At 50.3% G+C, this 16,531-nt stretch overlaps 1 protein-coding gene across 1 annotated transcript in view; it reads left to right on the forward strand.

Annotated features, from left to right (window-relative positions):
- Lmf1 (lipase maturation factor 1) overlaps positions 1–16,531 on the forward strand; it is a gene marked incomplete at its 3' end in the record, with an annotated part of 97,111 nt that overhangs the window by 39,670 nt on the left and 40,910 nt on the right.

The raw sequence follows: 16,531 nt of genomic DNA on the forward strand, positions 1-16,531 counted from the left end.
GCCACAGAGATTGCTATCCTCTGAAGAGGCCCCAGTGGTACACTTGTGGTATGAACAGGGAACCTGATGAATTGTTGTTTCTGGGACTAACAAGATCCATTAGCTTCGTGGTTTTATGTGTGAAGTCACCTGGTTTCACATGCTTGCTGTGCGAAGCAGATCACCTGGGATGTGATCCTCTGTGACTTACCTATGTTCTCTGCTGCTGTGGCCAGGGGTACCTGGGAAGGCCTCAGCTGTGAGCCACTAACTACACCTACACTACACTATGTCCCCCAACTGTCTCCTGTGGCTGTGAGCTTCCCCAGATGAAGGGCCACAGAACCCAACAGGAGGATGGGCAGGGGCGTGAGACCCCAAGAAAGCTGTGTGGAGCCAGGTTGCCAGCAGGGACACAGACGGAATCCAGTGCTTGCTAGGCCACAGGGACGACCCTGGGCTGGATTCTGCATCTAGGGGGCTGCTGTTTGCCAATGTACGTTTGGAAAGGGGCACTGAAGTTCTTTGCTTGCCCTTCTTTCTAGCAGCCTGAGGGTGCGGAGCTTACTCTCCTCTCCCGACTGGTATTAGTGAGCCTGAAACCTTTCGAGTTTCAAACCGCTCTTCACAGAAGGTAGCTGCATTACAGCAGCCACTTCGAAGACGGCCAGTGTGAAGCCCAGATCTTCAAGGAAGCCTAGCTCTGCAGAAAAGCTGTGTGGAATAGAAAGCCCAGCTCTGTGGGAAAGCTCAGCTTTGTAGAGAAACCCAGCCCTCTGGGAAAGATGAACTGGATGAGAAGCTAGGCTCTGGAGCACCGTTGAGCTGTGTAGAGAAGCTGGCTTGTGTGGAGAAGCACAGCCCTTAGAGAAGCTGAGTTGTCTGGATAAGCCGTAAGACTGTTTCATGCACCATTCTTGTGCTAAGAGTTGAATGCACCCCCATGAAGCCTGACAGAGTGAGCAAGTCATTAGCACATTCTGAGCCCTTTTATGGCATTTTGATTGACTGCTAGCACCAGCTGGATAAAAATTACCAGGTGCACTAAAAGGTGTAATTACTTGATACAGTCTTAGGTTGGATGTTATTAATCTTGCTTCAGTGGGAAGGAAGAGAGAGAGCTGCTGTGGTAATAGAGTGAGGGTGGCCTCCAGTCCATTGTGGGGTGGCTCAGACCTGAGACCACAGGATCAGAGAGAGCCTGGCTCAAAAATCAGCCCTCAAGACTGCATCGTCTGGTGGCATTTTCATATGCCCGAAAATTGGTTGATCCCTTGGAACTGGATCTCAGAGTCCCACCATCATGTTGCAGTGTCCCTAGCAAGAAAGGAAAAGCTGCAGCATCTGTGGCCTGTGGGAGGCCAAGCTAGGACTGCCACATCCTCTGGAGTGTGTGGCTGACACAGGCCATCATCCTCCCTGTGAGATACAGCTGCTGTCAGATGCCAGAGGGTGGTGTGGGTTCATGGTTTGCAGAGATCCACAGCCAGCTTCATAGACTTGACTTCTATGAGCAGCATACCTGGCTGTGCACAGTGGAAGGGCAAGCAAAGACGAGACCACAACAAGCAGAAGGAAAGGAAGTTGATGACGGCTGTGGCTGGGTCTGCCCTCCACACCCTACTGGAGGGATCAGTTCTTCGAGGAGCCGTGGGAGGCCTGGCCTCACTCTGCAGAGACCTGATCTAATGGTGAGATATATCAGCAAGCCCTCTGTGGGGGCAGTCTTCAAAATTGCCTTCCAGCTTCTGCTCAAATGTCCCAAGTCATGAGACACGGTAGTGACCAACCAACTCAGGTCACCAGGCTTGGTGACAAGTGCCTTCACCCACTCAACAGTCCTACAAGTCACTGTGACCCGTGTGCTGTGAAACTGCTAGAAAATGGAGTCTCCAAGTGTAGCATTTATAATAAAAATGCAAGCTAGTCTGGTAATACAGGCATACAGTCCCAACTCTGTGGGAGGCTGAGACAGGAGGATCAGAAACACAGGCCAGCCTGGGCTACAGAGGAAGTATGAAGTAAGCTGGGCCTCAATGTAAAGCCGAAAGTCAGTGCTAGAGCTCTCATCGAATGTGTGGACAATACTGGATCAGTGCTCAGCCCACTGTTTCAGTCAGTGATCTATTGCTGTGAAGAGACACCATGACCAAGGCAACTCTTATAAAAAGAAGGCATGGGGTTGGGGATTTAGCTCAGCGGTAGAGCGCTTGCCTAGCGAGCACAAGGCCCTGGGTTCGGTCCCCAGCTCCGAAAAAAAGAAAAAAGAAAAAAAAAAAGAAAAAAATAAAAAGAAGGCTTGTAATTGGGGGCTTATTTACAGTTTCAGATGCTAGTCCGTTATCATCATGATGGGAAACGTGATGGTGGTCCATGAGCCAACATGGTGTTGGAGAAGTAGCTGGAGTTCTACACATCCTGATCCAGAGAGAGAGAGAGACTGGCCTGACATAGCTTTTGAAACCTCAAAGCCCACCCCCAGTGATATACTTCCTCCCCCAAGGCACACCTTCTAATCCTTTCAAATAGTGCCTGATGACATTCAAAAAGTGACCAAAGAAGTAAAATTATTTAAAAGTAAAAATATAATAGCATAAAAGCACGAAGTTGAAGATGTTTACACAACAACAGCCACACTTCAATCCTCTCTGCTGCAGAACGTGTCTGGGAAGAGCTGAAGCCGCCCTGCGTCCACGGAGAGCTGTGCCACGTTTGTGGGCCTGAGTTCCTCATGGCTCCTAATTGTCCTGGAGATTTCCCAAAATTTCAGACATAAACACAGAAAGATTTTATCAGGGTTGATAAACTGATTCTTAGCTTAGTAAGAATCCTATTTGGGTTTTGAGTTTTTGTTTTGTTTTGTTTGTTTTTGAAACAAGGTCTCACTTATGTAGCCTGTTTGGCCTGGAACTTGCTGTGTATATTAGGCTGGCCTCAAACTCACAGAGATCCTCCTGCCTCTACCTCCTGAGTACTGAGACTGAAGATGTGAGTCGCCATTCCAGGCCCCGAATGCCAAGGCACTGAATAACCACAATGGTGCTGTGTGGAAACAAACTCTAGGAGAGAGAAAGCTTGACTCCATGACAGTCCAACCCAGTGCTGTCATGGACCCTAATGTAAGGATCTGTGAATAAGGTCACGCTCAGCCTGAAATGAGGGACACCACACACACACACACACACACACACACACACACACACACACGCACGCACACGCACATGCACACGCACAGAGAGAGAGAGCGAGAGAGATCTAGAGACACATACTAAATACACACAGACACACACACAGAAATACAGGTATGCACACATACCACAGACACACAGACACACACATAGGTACATGCAGATACACACTCAGACACACACACATACAGACACACAGAGATGCACACACAGAGGGCTGGCCTCTTTGAGTAGGCCAGAAGGGATCCTTTCTGAGACAGGAAAGAATCTGTTTCCCCTTCTGGTTCTTGGTGCCATTGAAATCAAGGTGGTATTAGGGGACAGCCTACTGCTAATGGGCCAGTCAGGGTGACCTACTGCAGGGAGAACACATGCATACCCAGGTCACAGATGCTTATCCCAAGCCCAGTGACCCGCACTGCTGTGGGAGTGCTGGCAGTAGTCACTAACTCCTGACAGTTTCCCCACACAGGACAGGGGCAGCCCTCGGGGGAGGTAGGCTCCTTGTACGAGGGTCTCTGAGGATCAGGACCTCAGGGAAAGTTCCAGAAGTGCTGTGTGCCCCTCTGTGCCACACACCAGGCTGCCTCCTCTTAGAGTCCTGGATTCGATGGTGCTCACAGGCTTCCCGGCCTTGCAGGGTGGGGCTGTGGCCATCGGGGACAGGGGAAAGCATCAGTGGCTCTACAGAGTCCCTGCCCTCCTCTTTCTCAACTGCAAGAGTAGTGAAGTCTCACGTGGCTCCCTCACTCCAGGAAGGTCTCCCGCCTCCATCCCAACAGACTGTGATGTTTTTCTTAGGGCATCGCTTTCCGCCACATCGAGGCGGAGGCTCTCCTACTTCCTACTTCAGGAAACGGTAGTGACATGGGTGTCAAGCCAGCGTTTCAGGCAGTAGATTGCCTGTAGTGATGCTTTTTCCTCTTTAATTCTTTTGTGCTTCTGTTAGATTTTGTGTGCGTGTGCGTGTGCGTTCGTGTGTGTGCGTGTGTGTGTGTGTGTGCGTGCGTGTGCGTGTGCGTTCGTGTGTGCATGCATGCGTGTGCGTGTGTGTGTGCGTGCACGTGTGTGTGTGTGTGTGTGTGTGTGCGCACGTGTGTGTGTCTGCCTGCAGTGAGGTTTATATGCTCCTCATCCAGCAGTGCTTTGAGTGCCTGTTGGTCTAACCCTAGCTCCTCGTCTAAGGCCACGGGACAGAGTCCCGGCACCAGAGATGGGTTTTCCCTGCAGACTCTAGAACCAGCTCTGTCCTTGATTATCCCACCCCGATGAACTGTGCCGAGTGACAGGCAAGCAGTCTCCATTGCTGAGATTCTGGGAATGGAGCCAGCATCCTTGTTGCCGGGAATTCTCAGGCCTGCACATTACCCAGGGGGAGAGAGACCCCTTGCTTTTCATATTGACCCCTAGAATGTGGAAAGGCTGAGCACCTGCCTCTCTGTACGCCGCCCCCTCCTCCAGCCTCCATTTGGAGGAGCGTGTGTGGGTGGCAGTCCCTCCTCCATGTGCTACACACGCCTCTCTTCCTGGAGAGCCTGCCCTGTTGTGAGCTTCCTCAGCAAGGTAATGTGGGCCTGTGAGGGTAGAGACGAGACAGAGAACATTTAACTCTGGTAAATAACAAGTGAAAGGAGCTGTCAGGTCAGGGGCGGAGGGGCTGTCCTTACTCCTGACCTTGCTTCTGGCTTGGGCTGCATCCCCGCAGTGTGCCCTGAGCTGGCAGCGGTCTCCACACAGTTCCTGTCTCTCTGCTGTTCTTAAACAGCTTGTGCTGCCAGGGTGGGGTTTTTTATATATATTTAATTTTAAAATTGGCATATATTTACTGTATAATAGAACAGGTCTCATCGTGACATTTCCATATAGGCACATAACATGCTAGTTCTGATACTGTTTGCCTTATGTTTGCTTCACAATTTAGAAGTTAAGAATTTACTACTTGGCCAGACCTGATGGTATATACTGTTAAGCTCAGCACTTCGGAGGCAGAAGCTGGTAGATCTCTGAGTTTGAGGCCAGCCTGGTCTATACACAGTAAGGCCCTGTCTCAAAACAACCACAAAGAATTTAGGACTCTAGGTTTCCATGGAATAGCATATAGGCCCAACAGTAGGCTCTCTACGCAATGGGAATGGCGGCTGTGCCTGGATGCAGGGTCTTATATCATTTTTCCTGGAAGGAGGGATAAGAGGTCAAGGGTCAGAATCCGCAATGATGTGAAGATTAGAATTCTGTGTCTCATGCTAAGGTGATCCCAACCCACAGGCTGTAAGAAAACAGTGGTGAGGCCCTGCACAACCTGTTCAGACTCAACTTCCTGTTCGTTAATAGACACAGCCTTGACCATTGCCTATGTGTGCATGCATGCATATCTATGTGTACGTGTACATATGTGAGTGTATGTGTGCATGTTTGCGTGTGTGTGCATGTGTGTGCATGCATTCTGTGTGTATTCGAGTACATATGTGCGTATGTGTGTGCACATTTGTGCATGTGTGTCTGTGTGTGTGTGCACGCACGCACGCACATGTGCACACCTCCCACTCCAGATCTGTTTGTCCCTAGCTCCCAACCCACAGGTCGTGCCCTCTGATGCTCCCCACTCTCACACAGGAAACTGCAGCATCTGAAGTGAAGACAGAAACCTGCAAGGTCAATAGCTTCCAGGTCAGAATTGAGCCGCAGCCAGCACGTGACCGAAGACTTCCTGAGAAAGCATCCCCAGGGTCAGCATGTGTGTCTGAAATGCTGCCTCGGGGTCACCTGGAATGTCACAAAAGCTTTAGGCCTGCAGATTTGACAGCTCAGACGAGACAGACAGATCCACTGACAAACACAGCCACCAAAAACAAGACAAAGAAAGCAGGAAACCTGGATAGTTTTGTGTCTGTTAAAGAAATTGAATTAGAAATCAACAGAAGAAAAACTATTCCAGAAAGAATCCGTACCCCAGCTGGCTTCACCGGTGAACTTTGTCAGACATTTCAGGAGGAAATAGCAACAATCCTGCACTGATGCTTCAGAAGACACTGGAGGAGCAATGGTCCCTGAGTGCCTATGGCAACCAGCACCGCAGCCACCCTAAAGCTCGTGAAGACACAGAGATGAAGGTCAGAGGCCAGGGCCCTCACAGAGACACAGAAACCCTCAAAGGACTGGCCAGTGAAATCTTGAATAAAAAGATACAGGTTCATCTTGGGGATGCTTAACCTTTGAAAATCAGCTCATGTCATCTGCTACAGTAGCGAAATAGAGACAAAGAGCCATTTTATCATCACAGCAGATAAAAAAAGTATTTCAGTACACAATTGCAGCTTGCCTGTAACCCAAGCACCTAGGAAGCTGAAGCCTAGGGTATATACAAAGACCCTGCCCCAGAGGGGGGGAAGGGGAGGGGCGGGGAGAGGAGAGGAGGGGAGGGGAGGGGAGGGAAGGGGAGGGAGGGGGAACAGAAGAGAGGAGAGAAGAGAAGAGGAGAAGAGAAGAGACGCCTTTAATCCCAGCACTCGGGAATACAATCCCTGAGTTTGAGGCCAGCCTGGTCTACAGAGGGACTTCTATGAAAGCCAGGGCTACACAAGGAAATCCCATCTCAAAAACAAACAAACAAGGAGCTGGGGATTTTGCTCAGTGGTAGAGCGCTTACCTAGGAAGCGCAAGGCCCTGGGTTCGGTCCCCAGCTCCGAAAAAAAGAACCAAAAAAAAAAAAAAAAAAAAACAAACAAACAAGCATAACAGTTTCAGGAGATCAGAGACCACTCCTCCAGAGTGCATTGGGACTCAAGTTTGGAAAACAAGAAATTAGGTTGTGCAAAGGCATGGCTGTGCATTTAGGAGGCCCAGTGAGAGCTGAGCACTCAGAAGGTAGAGGCGTGTGAATCAAGAGTCCAAGAGCTTCTTCAGTGTGTGTAGTTCAAGACCAACATAGGCTACGTGAGACCTGCCCCATCTCTCCTCAACCACTAGGGAGGAGGGAAGAAACAAGGGAAAGGGAGGGACAAGAAGGGCAGAAAGGAATCTAAAAAGTAACTATTAAAAATGAATGTGAGGTTTTAGGATGCAAGGTTAACATATTTTTTTAAGATTTATTTTTATTTTATGTGTTTGGGTGTTTTGCCTGCATGTGTGTCTGTGCACTGTGTATGTGCAGTGTTGGAGGAGGCCAGAAGAGGGCATCATATCCCAGAACTGGAATTACAGATGGTTATTAGCCATCATTCGAGTGCCAAGAATGATGTCTCCTGGAGAAGCAGTCAGTGCTCTTAACCACCAAGCCGTCTCTCCAGCCCAGTGTTTCACAAACTGTCAACAAACCATTACACAATTTAAAAAAAAAAGGGGGGAGTGAGTGTTATCTATTGCATCAAAGCCCCTCAAAAGCCTTATAGTAAATCAGCTTAAGGATATCTAAGATGTGTGTCCTAAAAGCTATACAATGTAGCTGAAAGGAATTTCAAAGATTATAAATGGAGAAACAGACCACATTTGTGGATCAGAAAGATTCAATGTTGCATTTGGCTCGCCCACATTTAGCTACAGATTCAGGGCAGTTGTTACCAGTGGCCCGTGTTAGAAAGACTAGCTGATTCTGAATTGGGTATGAAATATAGAGGACCTTTTTAAAAAAAGAACAAAGTTAGAGGGTTATGCTAATCTTAGAGCTCATCTCAAAGCTGAAGTGTGGTTTCAGTCTAAGGTGGAAAAACGTCAGAGGAAGAACAGAGTCCAGGAGCAGGCTGCATCCACTGCTCTTCACGGGCACCCATCCAGACCACTGATGCAATGCAGGGCAAGCAAAGCCATCCCTTGGACAGTGCTGGAGGGGTCGCATAGAGCCATTAAAGACAACGTTGAAAGGTCCTATACTTCATTGATTTAAAAGACCCCTGGAAACGTGAGGAGGCAAACCACAGACTGGGAAAACATTTGTGGCACACAGTTTTGACATACAACATGTAGAGCACACATTGTAACCATAGAAACAAGGGTAAAAGAATGTGTTTTCTTTGCAAAGGTAGGTGTGTGGGGAAGCCAAGAGAGACTGTGCCTTTCAGAAAGGATAGGAACGGGGCTGGGGATTTAGCTCAGTGGTAGAGCGCTTACCTAGGAAGCGCAAGGCCCTGGGTTCGGTCCCCAGCTCCGAAAAAAAGAACCAAAAAAAAAAAAAAAGGATAGGAACAGCAAGCATGGTAGTGTCTGCCGCTGAGGACCTGTGACAGAAAGTCCTGTTTCAGGGAATATGTGTAGCTGACCTTAGCCATGCTACCCTCAGGAATGTGTCCTCTAGGCCCAGAGCTACAGGTATCCTGTAGTTTTGCCCAGAGTGGCCAGATGCTGGAGACCTCCATGTGCCAATCTTTTAAGAACCAATGGATATATTACAACAGAGTGAAGTAATGCACAAGGGAAGGTAGCTACATGGTTACCACCCAGACCTACAGTGCACAGCCAGGCAGACTGGGAGCTCCTGGAGCACGTGTTCCTTCAGGGGACTTCCCTGGTCAGACAGGACCCTTGAGCTGGACCATGATGGTCTTGACATCAGTAGGTCATAGAACTGACCAGAAAGGAAGCAGAGAAATTGTCCCTGGGAATGGAAATGCCCACATCCTGTCAGACTTCCAGATTCCTGACAGCAGCCTATGTCAGAAGTCAAACACAGTGTGTGTGTACCTGTTCCCTGTAAACCGCAGCAAGCCTTCTGTCAGAGCGTGTCCTGAGCCTGCTCATACACTGGATGCTTCGAGATGCAGGCCGCAGCGACTGCATCATGCCTTTCAGTGAGTGCGTGAGTCTGTAACACTGTGTGTCCAGAGAGCAGGAAAGGGGCCAGTGGCAGCCATTGGGTGGAGGACTTGGGCAAGACTCAGAAGAGCAGCTGTGCGTGAATGGAGTAGCCAGGTAGGTATTACCTTGAGAGTTGCTGTGGTTCTTGCCCACTAACGGAGTCTAAGAAGCCTCATCCTACTTAGGACCTGGGGCCATAGGGGACTTCTCAGAACCTAGACAACTCAGCAAAGAGCAGAGGTAGCCAGAGAAGACCTGGGCAGTGAGTGGGAGGGGAAGTAATCAAGTGCCTCTGAGAACTAAGTGGGAGATACATTCTGGGAGGAAGGAGCTAGCCATAGAGCAGCTCCTCCTGGAGAGGCAAGAGACTGCCCCCAGGGCTGCCTGCAATGTGTCCAAAATATTCTAAACCTTGACTAGCGTGGTCCGAGAGCTTCCTCAGCAGCTGCCACAAAAACCAACAGGTCCCAGGAGTGGACAGCAGTCATGGAGACAACAAAAAGCACCTGGTCAGCTCTGAGTGGCACTCATCCCCTGCTAGACAGAGTGCAGCATGGGGCCTGCAGATCATGCTTATGGGCTGAGGTGGGGCCAGATGTGCAGCACACGGAGAAACCCTGAAACGTTTTCTCGTGGGGCATTTTTCATGTAGAAGGAAATCTGTTTCTGCTCGTGTCTACTTCAGAGCAAGGCCACTCGGCCCCAAGCCCCAGGTTGTTAGGAGGTGGGGTCTCCAAGACTGCTGCAAAGCCAAGTCTCCGTTCGCCAGGAGGCTGGCTGTGCTTACGTCGACGGGCCCAGTGACTGTTCTGAACGGGCTGAACCAGGATAATTTTAAAAGCAGTTTCCATGTTAGCGTGCACCGCCCCCCAGGATGCTTCAGGAGATGATGCTCAGGCCACGGAAGTGTGGGCTCGTGGGCGGCTCTGAACAGTTAGCGAGCAGGGTGGAGACATCGGTAGCAGGGAAGAGCGGGTGCTAAGGAACCAAGACAAAAACAGGCTTTGAAGTTGCCGGGCTCTTTTCTCGGAGTTAGAGTGCCGCTGGTGAAATCGTATTAAATATAATGAAATAAATGCTGGAATGCAGGGTGAGCCTGTGAAGACAGAACGGAACGGATGTCCCTGCCATTTCCCTCGTCCTGGGCATCCTAACTCAGAAATGAGAGCAATCATTCTAATTGGCTTTATTGCATTAGCGTGGGCAGAGCTAGAGAAAGGGGTCTTTCTTCCTGCTTACCCATCAACCCCCAGGACACTCAGAAGGGCTGACCTCTGACCCTGCTCCGAGACATCGCGGGAATCTTTGGACCCCGTGTCTGCTGTGTCATGACCTTTGATCCCCAATTGCAGGCCTCTCATATAGCTGGCCCAGGCTGGCCCCTGGCAGCCTCTTCAGGTCCCCATTCAACAGCTGTTTGTCTCACACAACCCGTGACCCTCAGAGGCTTAAAGCCTCACAGCCCAGCACATCCGTTCTCGATAGCCCATCAAAGGTTATTATGCATAGGTGCGGAGGTCCTTTTCAAGGGGCGTAGCGGCAAAAGCCTTGCAGCTCCGCGTATCTCTCTTCTCAAGTGCTTTTGTTGCATCCGGCCATGTCCTCATGCGCACGTGTACAGACCACGTGGGCGCAGGCAGCAGGAAACCATTGAATCGCGTTGCTTGACAACAAGGAGACGGTGAATCAGACCTGTCTAAAACCATCGGGGAAACTAGCAAATCTTCAGGCATTAGCAGCTAAGAGAGGCCCAGAGCTTCTAGAAGGGAAACCGATGTTTTTACAACAAGGCAGATTGTTTACTTATGCAGCAACTGCACTTTCAAGGTAATGAGCTATAGTAGAAATTGTTGCCGTTTTCACACGCATCTCCTAGTAAACCTCTTAAACCAGGAGTTCGTTTGAGGCAGGTAGTAGTGGTGTTTGGCGAAACCATACTGTGAGTGTCCAGGGCTTGGTGGACTCGGGTTCTGATCTGAGCTAGCCACGCCAAATGGACAGGAGGTGCCTCCGTCCTTTTGAACTAGATCTTAGCTGAAGGTTCTCAAACTGTAAAACTGCAGACTCTGCCTAGCTCTGTGCGCCCTGAGCTTTTAGCACACCTGTCTCCACCATCTAGGGACTGTGTGCTGGGTCCATCTGCCATACCCATTCCCACACACAGACGCACAGGCAACCTGCTAGCATGTGGCTGTTTGCGTGGAGGCTGCATTTTCTCGGTTCTTGGGTGAACAGGTGGACTTTCCCTAATGCTTGTGGGAGTTCCTTTCCAGCCCAGAAGTTCTGGGTAGTCGTCATGCCCAGGTCCCTCTGACTCCAAACATCCCAGGGCCCTGAGCAGTGTTTGTACGGGAAAAGCTTTGTCGTCAAACTGCAGAGCCCAGAGCACTTCATTACGGTGCCCCAGACTGGGCACTCTCGGTGCCCCAAGGGACTCCCCACACTGAGCTTGTCCTTCAGGGCAGTGCCATCTCTTCATGTGTTGGTAGAGCTGAGCCAGGAGAGGTCTGCAGCTTGGAGCTCATTCAATAACACACTGTGTCTGAGAGTGTCACTGGCCCAAGTTTTTAAAGGTAGGTGCCACGCCACAAGGGTTAGGGACTGTGGGCTGTGCCCTCTGCTTGGAAACGAGTGGGCCTTGGAAGCCATAGGGGATGGGCAGTCCAGCACTGACACATGATGTGCGCCCCTGACAGCTTGCAGAGTTCATGGGCATTCCCGTCAGGAATTCACTCTGGCAAGAGAGGAGCGGCTCCTCCCGATACCCAGAGCCCCATTCCTACATATGCCAACATAGCTCTGAACAACAAGGGGACCTCAGCCCTCTTCAGGCCACGGGCTTCTTACACCAAGTCAGAGAGATGGGCATCCAAAGCAGACTGGTGACATGGCTTTTCCATGATGGTGGCTTCTGTTGCCAGCCGGGAGTGTTTGAGAAGCAGGATTGCAGTCAGAAGCTGCTGGACAGGAACACATTCGTCCCCACTCACTGTGAGCCCAAGGTATCTCCCATCAGCCTGGAACATTCCAGCATCATGATGCTCTCCTTCCCAGGCTGTGAAGCAAGAGGCTCGTAGGAGACTGAAGGTCACTCGGCTCCCTTTAGGTCTGGCATGCTAAGGCCTGTCTGTGCCATTTTTTCCCCCTAAATTAATTTTGGGCTGAAAAAAGGCTCAAAGAAGGCTTTGTTCCTCTGACACTCTGAAAGAAAGGCCCGTGGGAAGTCTGACATCTGCAGCAGGAGCGAGTGGCTGGGAGGAGCTCCAACGTCCTCCGCTCCCGAAGAGTGCTTCAGGTTCCCAAGCGTCTCATCTCAGCTCCAAGTTTGAGTGACATTTTAATTATTTTGTTTTTTTCCTCTTTTCCTGGTGTGAATCTCCAAAGAGTCCCTCTCTCTCAGGTTCTGGGGGGTACAGGGCACTGTGCAGCTCATGGTCATCGGGGTCAGTCCTTAGGGTGCCGCTCACTTCCCCACTCAGTGGGCTTGTTTTGTCAGCAGCCAGCGATTCCACTTGACGGACACTCAGAATAGAGCTTTGCGGAGCTGGGAGTGTTCAGACCTACCCAGCAGCACCGCGTTCCTGTGACCATGGCTGTACAGGACAGAAATTCCACTGGATGCCGTCCGCAGGGCTTACAGTCTGAGTGTTTTTGTTTCCCAAGAGGTAACTTGGTTGTCTGAGTAACTCATCCTCCCAGTCTTTAAATAGAGTGCTCCTAGGAGGCAAAGCACAGTTCAACACGGTGCTCACAGCTCCCCTGTGGTGTCAGGATTGCTAGGAGCCCTGTGGGGCCTGTGACACCCTGGAGACATTGCTTCTGAGAGAGAGTGCTCCCTCTAAAACCAGCCTTCACAAGCAGATACCCATTAGGTAGTGTCACACATGTCACATGTGGCCCAGGTGTGAATACTCACTCATTCCCATAGGCGCTGGCTAAGTTCATGTAGCCCCAACGCCCTTGTGATCACTTGGACCCAGTGCCCTCGTGATCACTTGGCCCCGTCTCCTGGGTGTCAGTGGCTACATTTGAACACTATTCTTACAGGGGCTCAGGACGGCATCTGTATCTGTCCACAGCCCCTTCTTTCAAGTCAGGACTACCACTTAACCTGTCTCCTGGGCTCCCTCTGTGAGCATGTCTGGAACTAGACATGTCCTGCATCCTGCACAAACCCACACTGCCAAGGTTACCTTGCTTGGATGGCCGAAGAAGCCATTATTGACCCCAGAGCAGCCAGAGGACAAAACAGCCCACTTATGTGTCACCAGGCCCTATTGAGGTCCTCAGTGCCTCACGCCCTCCTAATGCGAGAAGGTCATTTGTTGCTCTCAGCATGTCTGGGGAAGTGCTGTTTCACCTGATTTCAGTGTGCTGGCTTCTGTTAGAATGGTGGCCAGGAAGCCTAGACGAACCCATTCAGCTAGTGGACAGTTGTCCCAACTTTACAAAGAAGTCTGGTGACAGATTCTTGTGGGCTTCCCATGGATAATGGGCTCTCTGAGCAGCCTGCTGTGCTATAATCAACATGGCCTGATGTCTCTAGTGAACCTCACTCTCCACCGATGGCCTTGGTTCTGTGGGACTCCTGGCTCCCCATGTTTACCCCCCACTTTCTTCTCTATTCCAGACCCTTAGCAAACCTCCCACCCACACCCCAGCATCTGCAGGCCACTCTGCTGTCCCTTCCAGGGCAGTCCCTGTCCTCTCCAGGGATACCTGTCCATCTTAGTAAGGGTTTCAGTTTCTCGGGTAAAGCATCATGACCAAAAGCAATTTGGGGAGGAAAGGGCTTATTTCAGCCTACACTTGAAGATCACAGTCCCTCACTGAGGGCAGTCAGGGCACAAACTCAAGCTGGACAGGAGCCTGGCAGTAGAAATTGGCACAGAGACTACAGAGGACTGCTGCGTACTGGGCTGCTCTTCAGGAGTGCCAGCCCAGGGGCAGCACTACCCACAGTGATTGGACCCTTCCCACGTCAATCATCAGCCAAGAAGATGTGCCATGGGCTTGCCCACGGGCCAATATGATGAAGTTTTCTCAGTTGAGGTGGCCTCTTTCAAAATGATGCTACCTCGTGTCAAACTGACATCAAACCAGCCAGCACACCCTCTCCCCTAGGCTGTCTGTCACCCCGATACCTTGCAAGCTCAAATCCTGATTGCTAGTAAATTGATGTGAGCAGGGGCCTCATAACTCCTGATCTATCAGTGGAGGGCACCATTGTGAATGCTGAGTGCCTTAATGAAAGGGTCCCCAGAGACCTATCTGTCCACCCTGTAAGGCTATCAATGGAGGCTAGTTGTCTAGAACCACCCATGCCAGCCCCTTCACTTTGGATTTCCAGTCCTCAAGCTGAGAAATACATTTCTGTTGTTTTGTCACTTACCTGTGCCACTTTGTCATAGCTGCTTAAGATCCCCTTTGGTTTTCTTCTTAACGTCTCTGGTGGACCTGCCTCTTCTCCCTCCTGCACTATGATGTGGCTTCTTTTATGCCCACCCAGACCTCCTGGCCACAGACTCAGTCCAGTCTGCAAGCTTGTGGTAGATTGATGATGGATGAACCAGTGAGCAGATGGATGTTGGGTAGATGATTGATGGGTGGGTGATTGGGAGAAGGATATGTGGATGGATGGGATGGATGGATGGATGGATGATGCATGGATGGATGATGGATTACATGAATGGATGGATGGATGGATGGATGGATGGATGGATGATGGATTGCATGGATGGATGGATGGATGATGCATGGATGGATGGATGGACGGATGGATAAATGGAAGGAAGAATGTGATAGATAAATGGGTGGGTGGGTGTGTGGATGGATGATGTTTGATTGGTGGGTAATGATGATGTGGATGATAAGTGGTTGGACGACAGGTAAGTGAATGGATCAGGGATGATAGTAGATGGTGTATGGGAGGATGGGGATGGGTTAGTGGGATGGATAGATAGATTGGTGATGGAGAACGAGTGATATGTAAATTGGTAGTGGGTGGATGGATGGATGTCGATTGTTACTGGTAGATGGTGGCTGTACATAAATACATGGTGGGCAGTGGGTGGAGTCAGAGGAACTTTCCTGAGTGGTTGTAGCTACACCACCTCAGAAGGCTGGGTTATCTCCTCTGAAGCTGTTTCCTTACCTTCTCTCTCACTAGTGTGGAGATAATAGACCTTGGAGTTGAATCTCTGCATCTCAGTTAAGATTTTAGTTCTTGGGGTTGGGGATTTAGCTCAGTGGTAGAGCGCTTGCCTAGGAAGCGCAAGGCCCTGGGTTCAGTCCCCAGCTCTGAAAAAAAAGAACCAAAAAAAAAAAAAATTTTAGTTCTTTCAGGGATAGCTGCTTTTCAGGGATAGTTACAAGCAAACCACCTGACCATGGCATCCCTGGAGGAAGGTGGACCGGCCCAGTGTTACCTGTAGGCAGCACAGGAGGTGGGTGAGGCACAACCATAAAGGCCAACTGCTGGGTGCTGCTCCCGCCTCTCAGCTGCTCTGCCCAAGGTCTCATCCGACTCACACAAGTGCCTTTGGAGTCTTCTCTCTCCAGTGCCCAATACCCTCAGCACTGGGTACATCTTGCTCATGGGGACCCTGGCAACCTGAGCCTGGGCTTCCCATCAACATGGCACATTGGTAAGAGCAGCCATATGTGTGTAGAAGTACATTTCCATCCCCCCACTGAGACTTTTGAGTCCTGGGTCCTTGCTGGTGTCCTGGGTATCTGCAGTGTGAGATCTGTATCTTAGGGTTCAGTTCTTTCATTAAAGACACAACTGCATTGTAATAGCTCTGTGTTATTTGTGTGCAATATGTGTGCAGGTGCATGTGGGGGATGGGGTGCACACAGTGCTGGTGATGAGGGATATTTTCTATCCACTACACTTTTTTTTTTTTGAGACATCATCTCTTACTGGTCCTGGAGCTCCTCAATTAGCCTAACCAGCCAGTGAGCTTCCAGGGTCCTCCTGCCTCTGCCCCTCAGGGTTGGCATTACCCATTTCACACCCTAATGTTTATACTGTAAGCCCCCCCATGTGTATATGTGTGTGTGTGTGTTGTGTGTGTGTGCATGTGTGTGTGTGTGTGTGTGTAGGTGCATATGTGTGTGAGATCGAACAAACATTCATGCATGTTGAGGTCATAGGACAACCACGAGTGTCATCCCTTGGGAATGACACCTGCTTCCTTTGAGACAGGATCCCTCATTGGCTCAAAGCTCCCCAAGTAAGCTAAAGCGGCTGGCCAGCATCTGTCCGTCTCCACCCCCAGCACTGGGATTATAAGTGTGCTCGACCATTGGCCAACGCTTTATGTGGATTCTGAGCACTGAACTCAAGTCCTCATGTTTGTCCACCACACAGTTTACTAAGTGAGCTATCTTCCTAACTGCCTAGAAAATGACTTTAAAGAAAGCACAGAACTGTCCATGGGTGCAGCCTAATGATTGCCTAAAACGGGCGAGGCCCTGGGTTCCATTCCCAGCATGCTTCCCAAAGGACACAGAGGCCCTGACTGTATAGAGGGCGCCTTAGCTGCTGTGAGACCTCAGAAGGAGCCTGTGCA

Source organism: Rattus norvegicus, chromosome 10 (genome assembly GCF_021556685.1).
Source record: "Rattus norvegicus strain SHRSP/BbbUtx chromosome 10, alternate assembly SHRSP_T2T, whole genome shotgun sequence".
Classification (NCBI taxonomy): domain Eukaryota; kingdom Metazoa; phylum Chordata; class Mammalia; order Rodentia; family Muridae; genus Rattus; species Rattus norvegicus.